This window comes from Pelobates fuscus, chromosome 10 (genome assembly GCF_036172605.1).
Source record: "Pelobates fuscus isolate aPelFus1 chromosome 10, aPelFus1.pri, whole genome shotgun sequence".
Classification (NCBI taxonomy): domain Eukaryota; kingdom Metazoa; phylum Chordata; class Amphibia; order Anura; family Pelobatidae; genus Pelobates; species Pelobates fuscus.
In genome coordinates this window covers 32,757,542-32,766,394 of record NC_086326.1, presented here as the reverse complement: position 1 = coordinate 32,766,394, position 8,853 = coordinate 32,757,542, and positions in this window count along the sequence as shown.

Below are 8,853 nucleotides of genomic sequence, written 5' to 3'. Positions count from 1 at the left end.
ATGCACATTAGCTCCCATGATGTCAACTGACATCATGGGAAGGAGGAGTGGAGGCAGAGCCTGACCCAGCAGCAGGAGATATCGGCACTGGGTTCAGGCATGTCAATGAATGTTTTTTTTACCCTTTCTGACTGCCGGGGGGGGGCAGGGCACGAGCGAGGGGGGCACTATAGGGAACTATGTGCTAGGAATAGAATGTTGCCTATATATTCCCTTTAACTTACAATCTATTTGTGACATTTAAGTTGCTATATACTAGTAGAATGCTAATCATCACTTTTCCATCTTAGCTAGACTGACCAAAGTATAATTCAGTTGGCAACACATTCTGACCTTTACTAAACTGTAAGAAATAACATTGTAGATGCTATTGTGCAATGCTAGTGATAACACTGACTCATCCTGCTTAAACTGTGCCAGTCTTCCATTGAATGTATAGATGACAAGATCACCTATTGATAAGCGGGACTTTAGTCATTGTGCTGGGTATAATACCAAGCAATGTATAGATTACAGATTTACTGACATGAGGATTGATTCCTCCACCTTCGCATTAGTGGCCATAAATGGACAGGATATCTGTATATTTAGTCACTGAAAATCACCTTTATGACATTCCACAATGCCACACTTATAGCTCCCTATATATGACCTACTTAAAGTCTTTATCTTTATGCAGATAGCATGCAGGTTATATCTGCTTAGGAGGAAACAAGATAATAAAAATAAATCTATACAGTCACTAGAAATGTATTCAGTGTGAAACCATTTTTTCATGATCACACAAATAAAGCAAATTGTTTTTCATGTATAAATAACTGATGTATTCTAAATACAAATATTTAATTAAACATTACATATCATAGCTTAAGTAAGCAGCATTATATACTCAATACTCGGGTGCAAACTCAATCACTGAATATAGTATGTTTACACAATATTCCCCCAGTGCGTTTATTCTGTACGTGACAGATCAGTTTGTGTAGAACATAATTTTGTGAGCTGTCAAAAATAATTAATGAGTTGGCTTGGGGATAGATAGTTGGAAAAGGCTTCAGCAGTCACTAAAATGCCATTATATGTGAAAGGCATTGAATACAACCAGGAATATGTGCTAAAAAAACAAGCAATATTGTAGAGTATGTGTGCAGAATTTATAAAATGTAATTTAAAAGATTTGCCAGCTAGAGGAAAAAATACATTTTCATTAATCGATGGAACACAATAAACTGCATTTATATCACCAACATTGATTTAGTACTTTTTTGAAGCCTCTGTCTCTAATGTGTAGTACTCTTTGTGCCCCGTGATATTTATCAGTGTGCCCAAACTTTTCTTCCATTTGACTAGTGATAATCGTGTATCTTTTTATACTCTTACGACTGCTTACCTAAGAATTGAACAAGAATATAGGGCAAAGTATTTTTCACACAGAACAAGTTGATTAGCTCCCACAAAATTAATCAATTAAGTAATTCACAAATATAAGACAACATACAATCCATTTTGTAGTCTTGAAAATAAACGTCTGAATTATAATGAATTATTTTAATTATCATTAAAGGAACACTGTTGCGTTAAGAATTCATATCTATATTCCTAACACTACAGTTCTCACGCCCTTGACACGCTTCCATTTGGCAAAAAATATAAATGAAATAAAATTACAATAAAGACCTACCTGTTTTCCCGCACTGAGTCTCCGTTGGTGCTGCAGTGACCTCTTTTCGGTTTAGTCATCCTCAAAGAGGGGCATTGGGGAATGTAGGTGCATGCACAGTGCTCACTGCATTGTATTCAATGATTCTATGGCTGACCATGATGGCACTGCATATGTTACGCTATGAGAAGTACAATTCCTGGCTCTCATACACAGAGGGCTTGGAAGTGTGGCTTGAAGTTGTGCGTCCAAGCCTTCTATTTAGTTTAATAAAGGGTTTTATTAACCTGGACATGGTGGCCAGCACTGAAGGCACTATAACAACTTAAGTGAGATGAAGTTGATAAAGTGCGTGCAGTGTTTTTTTTACTGTTTGAAATAAATCGACATACAATTCTTCAACACTTCCCTGACCTGCATATACTGATTACAAGTCAAAAAGTTATTTATTTCAAGCTAATTTTTCCAAAGCCATATGGATTCTCAATTATTTTGTGACAGCTTTCTCAAACATTTCAGTCTTTGTATTGGTGAAATCACTTCATTTAAAATTTAAATAAGAACAAGGATGTCACACAGGCATCTAACTGAAGCTTGACAACATATGATGGAACGTCTGTTGCTCATATAACAAATCCTACCATCATTCTATCACACTCAGCCGACCTAATCAAAGGGAGATACTTTTTCATAATTAAAAGGAAGCAGATTGGCAAATCTGACATCATGCCTTACTTTCACAGTGCATGTGACGAGTGCTAAAAATATATACTTGTTTTGCATAATATTCCATTACGTTGATATTGAGACAAATCTCCAATATGATTTTCCAAAATAAACGTCTTCTTTTAGATGACTGGAAGATTCTGTACTTTTTTTTTCTAGAAAGTGCTGTCAGAATCAATCATGCCAAGACCATGATGAAAATTCAACAAGGCTTGTGCCTGTTAGTGACAAATCATGGCGTGACGGCAACTCGCTTGGTTATCCATTCTGTCTTTATCCACTTCCTCCTATTTTACTGCTGCTTATTTCATTTGCAACTGTCAAGTTGCAAAGTTCGGGATAGGGAGGCATTTATATTTTTTATGTAAGATTGAGAGAGATCTAAAAAGAAACTGACACAAAGTATACCTTTGGTATTCAATGGGCAAGCCAAATGAATGGCTTCTTATTCAATTATCATTCCCCTTTCTTTGTAACAAAAATTAGTCAATTTATCAAAGCCATTCGGTGAAACGTTATATTTAGTGACAAATTGTAGAATAACTTATCTGCATATCAAGTAAGATTTCTTTCTACTTTTCGTCTACAGCTCTTCTGTGGTCATTTAACGTACAATAACTTGAATTTTGTACCAGAACAAAGAATCAATAGGTGATTCACTTTGGAAACAGCTAAATTTCATTTGCAAAACTGGGCAAACGTTCCAAAAGAAAATACTTTATTTCTACAAGCCAATTCCAGTGGGAGAAAATGTTTAATTCTGGACAATAAAAGATAATTTAGGAAACATGTTGGATTAAGGACACAAGTCAATGACAATTCACTAAGGGAGGCAGTTTTATTTTTTTTGTAAGGTCCATTTCTCTACTGTTTCTTTTGGTTGTTGTACAAAACAAATTGCAAAATAAAAATCCCATTCCACAAAACACATTGAAGTTAGCTAAATTGTCTGAACTGGCTAAATCCTTGAAGAATCCATAATCATTGAATGGTATCTCTAAATGGGACCAAAATATTTATATAAAACAAGTTAAGCTGATTAAAATTATGTTGCACAATAAGATACTTTTCTCAGTTTTCAGAGTAATTATGTGCAACAATTATGTGTGACCTTTACACCTCATATCCTCATAGGCTGTAGTCCATCGAAATTTCAACAGCTTATTAAAAATTCATGTTATAGTAAACTATCTAAATTTTACAGAACTCCACAGTTTTTCTTTTTTCCTTCCAACTTGCTTATTTCACTATTACTTAAAGGGCATCTATAATATTTTTTTCATTAAGAAAATCAGTGTTATACTTTAATTGCGCTTAGGCTGGCTTTTCTTGGCTTTTTACCATCAGATTAGTTGTATTGAAAATGCTTGGTTTACAAAACAAATAACCATATAGGGCAGTATATCCAGGTAGTATAAGTTTAGTATTGATGTAGGTGCTCCATTCCAAGTGAGTAATATTATAGAAGCCATTGCAGGGGCTCCATTGCATGTGAGTGCATTTTAATTGTATTATTCCACTTAGACTACCTGGGTATACTACACTATATGGTTATATTTTGTTTTTATTACATAAATACTGTACTATCAACTGAGGCCAAGTGATTCAATAAATATAATTAAGCAGAGATTACACCACTCACATGCACAGAAGTAGAGCTCTTGATAGCTCCAATCACATGCAAGTGCATATCATCAAACATACTACACTATATGCTTCTCCATTCTTTCATATCTATTTCGTTCCATACACCATCTGAAAACATATCAAGGCAACAGTCCATCTCCCACTGCATGCATGTTTTTGTTTTGGGGAATATCTATTAAACAATCATGTGTATATATATATATATATACATTTAAGCATGTTTAGGTGAGTGCAACCATCCCCCCATGTTTCCTATATATATATATATATATATATATATATATAATCTGCCACTGGTACCCTGCACACACACTTTCAGAAATTAACAAAATGCCGGGTGCATATAGCCATAGCCAAAAAATTTTAAAATATACAGAAGGCTTGCACTCACGGTCTGTCTCTTAGTAAAAAATTCCTCTTTATTCCAGTATTCTTAAAACATGATACAATTAATCAACGTTTCAGCCATCCGTTGTGGCTTTCATCAGGATCAGTTTTTTTATTATTATTATTATTATTATTATTATTATTTGTATTTTTTTTTTTTGCGTTTGGGTAGTAGAGTGTCCCTTGAGATGTATGCATGTATGCATTGGGAATACAGGGAGTGCAGAATTATTAGGCAAGTTGTATTTTTGAGGATTCATTTTATCATTGAACAACAACCATGTTCTCAATGAACCCAAAAAACTCATTAATATCAAAGCTGAATATTTTTGGAAGTAGTTTTTAGTTTGTTTTTAGTTATAGCTATTTTAGGGGGATATCTGTGTGTGCAGGTGACTATTACTGTGCATAATTATTAGGCATTTTAACAAAAAACAAATATATACCCATTTCAATTATTTATTTTACCAGTGAAACCAATATAACATCTCAACATTCACAAATATACATTTCTGACATTCAAAAACATAACAAAAACAAATTAGTGACCAATATAGCCACCTTTCTTTGCAAGGACACTCAAAAGCCTGCCATCCATGGATTCTGTCAGTGTTTTGATCTGTTCACCATCAACATTGCGTGCAGCAGCAACCACAGCCTCCCAGACACTGTTCAGAGAGGTGTACTGTTTTCCCTCCTTGTAAATCTCCCATTTGATGATGGACCACAGGTTCTCAATGGGGTTCAGATCAGGTGAACAAGGAGGCCATGTCATTAGATTTTCTTCTTTTATACCCTTTCTTGCCAGCCACGCTGTGGAGTACTTGGACGCGTGTGATGGAGCATTGTCCTGCATGAAAATCATGTTTTTCTTGAAGGATGCAGACTTCTTCCTATACCACTGCTTGAAGAAGGTGTCTTCCAGAAACTGGCAGTAGGACTGGGAGTTGAGCTTGACTCCATCCTCAACCCGAAAAGGCCCCACAAGCTCATCTTTGATGATACCAGCCCAAACCAGTACTCCACCTCCACCTTGCTGGCGTCTGAGTTGGACTGGAGCTCTCTGCCCTTTACCAATCCAGCCACGGGCCCATCCATCTGGCCCATCAAGACTCACTCTCATTTCATCAGTCCATAAAACCTTAGAAAAATCAGTCTTGAGATATTTCTTGGCCCAGTCTTGACGTTTCAGCTTGTGTGTCTTGTTCAGTGGTGTTCGTCTTTCAGCCTTTCTTACCTTGGCCATGTCTCTGAGTATTGCACACCTTGTGCTTTTGGGCACTCCAGTGATGTTGCAGCTCTGAAATATGGCCAAACTGGTGGCAAGTGGCATCTTGGCAGCTGCACGGTTGACTTTTCTCAGTTCATGGGCAGTTATTTTGCGCCTTGGTTTCTCCACACGCTTCTTGAGACCCTGTTGACTATTTTGAATGAAACGCTTGATTGTTCGATGATCACGCTTCAGAAGCTTTGCAATTTTAAGAGTGCTGCATCCCTCTGCAAGATATCTCACTATTTTTGACTTTTCTGAGCCTGTCAAGTCCTTCTTTTGACCCATTTTGCCAAAGGAAAGGAAGTTGCCTAATAATTATGCACACCTGATATAGGGTGTTGATGTCATTAGACCACACCCCTTCTCATTACAGAGATGCACATCACCTAATATGCTTAATTGGTAGTAGGCTTTCGAGCCTATACAGCTTGGAGTAAGACGACATGCATAAAGAGGATGATGTGGTCAAAATACTCATTTGCCTAATAATTCTGCACTCCCTGTATATCTACTCAGTGATTTTCATCTGAATTTATTTATTTGGGGAATGTCCCTTTAAACGTTATGTACTCCACCAGTGGTTTGCTGCTTATGGTCCCCCTTTCAGTGGAAACCCAGAAAATCTGAAAAAGCTTTATGATCCATTAGAATGGACCGTAATCTGTGAAATAAGTTCAGTGCAAATAGATTACAGTGACCAAGTGTAAGCTTAGTGCAAATAAGTAAGTAACTCTGACACCCCGGTGGGGTCCCCTTAAACTTCACCAACAATAGAGTACAAACACAAAGAAATAAGGTGGAGTATCTTACATGCACTTTTTAGATGGTACTTTACATAGGCACATTCCTATAGTAAATCCTAAAGAAAAAAACGGTAGCTAATACTGTTTTTCTTATAAATCCAATAAAGCTTTAGCAAATGCAAACTCACAAGAGTGGAGCCACTGTGAATTGGGCTCAAGTAATTCGCCTTGTGGGATGTAAAGGGTCCCACTCCCTCCTCTGTATTCCGGGATCCTTATAAAGGGTGACCACAGGTATGCAGATGGAGTGTAGTCAAATGGTTTATTCTTAAAACACACAATTAAAAAGTAAAACAATAATAAAAAACATAAAAGACCTTACAGTCTCTGTAGGTAAGTCTTAGGATGTAGTCCTTATAGCAAAACACGTTTCACCCCTTCAAGGGGCTTCCTCAGTTGCTGTTGTTCTTCCTAAGTAATTTTATAACATGACAGGAGGCTTCGTATTTGCTTAAGTCTCTCTTTACTAGAACTCCACAGCAGCACAGAAAACAACCAATCAGAAAAAAGTTAGGTACTATAAAACTCCCCTCCCCATGCATCATTTCCTCTTTCTTTGCTGCTCCGCACCAGTACAGGTCAGAGTACCTCTGCCTCCTGCTTAGTGGGTGGCTTTGGGTCTTTGTTCTTATTTTCAGTAATTTATTTTCTATATTTTAGATTGCCCTTGTGGGATTTAATCTATGTCCAGTTGTTTATTTTGCCCTTGTTAGATGTATTCTTTTCTATTCTGTCATATATCCTTGTGGGATTTTATTCCTATATACTGGTATATATCTTTGTGGGTTCTTTTCCCAATATACTGTTATGTATCTGTGTGGGTTTTTTATCCCAATATACTGTTATATATATCTGTGTGGGTTTTTACTCCTATATACTGTTAGATATCTGTGTGGGTTTTTACTCCTATATACTGTTAGATATCTGTGTGGGGTTTTTACTCCTATATACTGTTTTATATCTGTGTGGGTTTTTTACTCCTATATACTGTTTTATATCTGTGTGGGTTTTTACTCCAATGTACTGTTATATTTCCTTGTGGGGTTTTCTAATGCCTGTACTTCAGGCTTTCACTGTATTTTCCCTTATTTGTGTATGTTTTGTGGGGGCTTTGGGGTCCTTGTTGTCTTTCCAAACTTAGATTTGTGCCCAACCCCCTGTCCGTTTCACACTTCTTTGTATGCCTGCTTTTCCCGGTTATGTGCCCTTGCCTGGCGCTGTGCGTGCCGCTCGGGGGCTTCAGGAGGCTGGCTACTCCTGCCTCCTTCGGCCCCGAGCTCCGGGACCGCGGAGTTTTCATCTCCGGCGGTCCCATGTGGTTTCCCGGTCGCGGGGGCACTCGCGTACGCAACACGAGTCCCCAGCGGCCGGATCTTCTTCCCCACGTGGCTGCAGCCGCGGCCACCTCCGCCCGCAGACCGCGTGTGTCCGACCGGGTGGGAGAGAGTTCGACCGGGAGGGAGTGCGACCGCTCGCGGTCCCTCCCCCGTCGGTGCATTCTTGTTGGAGGTCTGCCTCCACCAGCTCAGCGTCTTCCACTGCACGTTAGTCTTTGCTTTGGGGGACCTAATGCAGCCTTGAGCTGACCCCTTCTACATGGGACTTTTATTTGACACTTCCCATGAGTTCTTCTATATCCAGGTGTATGTATGTGTGGGTGTATGTATTCGTATATATATGTAGATATGTGTGTGTGTATGATTGTTGTGATATGGGTTTATATGATATCCTTTCTGGATTGTAGTACTTCCTATAGACAGTATCCATTTTATGCTCTGTCTGTGACACAGACCTTATTTTACCACTGGCTCCTTACTTCATACCCTTACTTCCAGTGGGAACCTGTGCCCTGCATACATATCTACTGTATCAGGGGCCTACGTCTGACCCCCTTTTCGCATGGTACACCAGACCCTATTATGGCAAACAGTTTGCTGCGCGTTTTGCTGCCAGTGTATATCACGGATTGTTGGGTGTTTTACTGTCAGTTATATCACAGATCACTGTGTGTTTTCATGACTGTGTATATCACGGTTTGCTGTGTGTTTGCTGATGTATATCACAGTTTCCTGGGAGTTTTACTGACAGTGTTTATCACGCCGACAGTGTAGATCACGGATTGCTGTGAATTACAGACGGATACTAAACAATATTTTCAGATTTGATGATGGTATCTATATTGATGATGGAAACATCAACAGATCTGTGTGTGCAGATGCATTCCAATTCACAGTTTAAGGAGAGTATCGCTCATGTTGCTTACTTTCGTGGACGGGGTAATCACTGAAACTACTTCCGCTTATAACAATACAGCTGGGATACCGCTTTTTGCCTGCTGGGCATTCAGGGACCGCCAG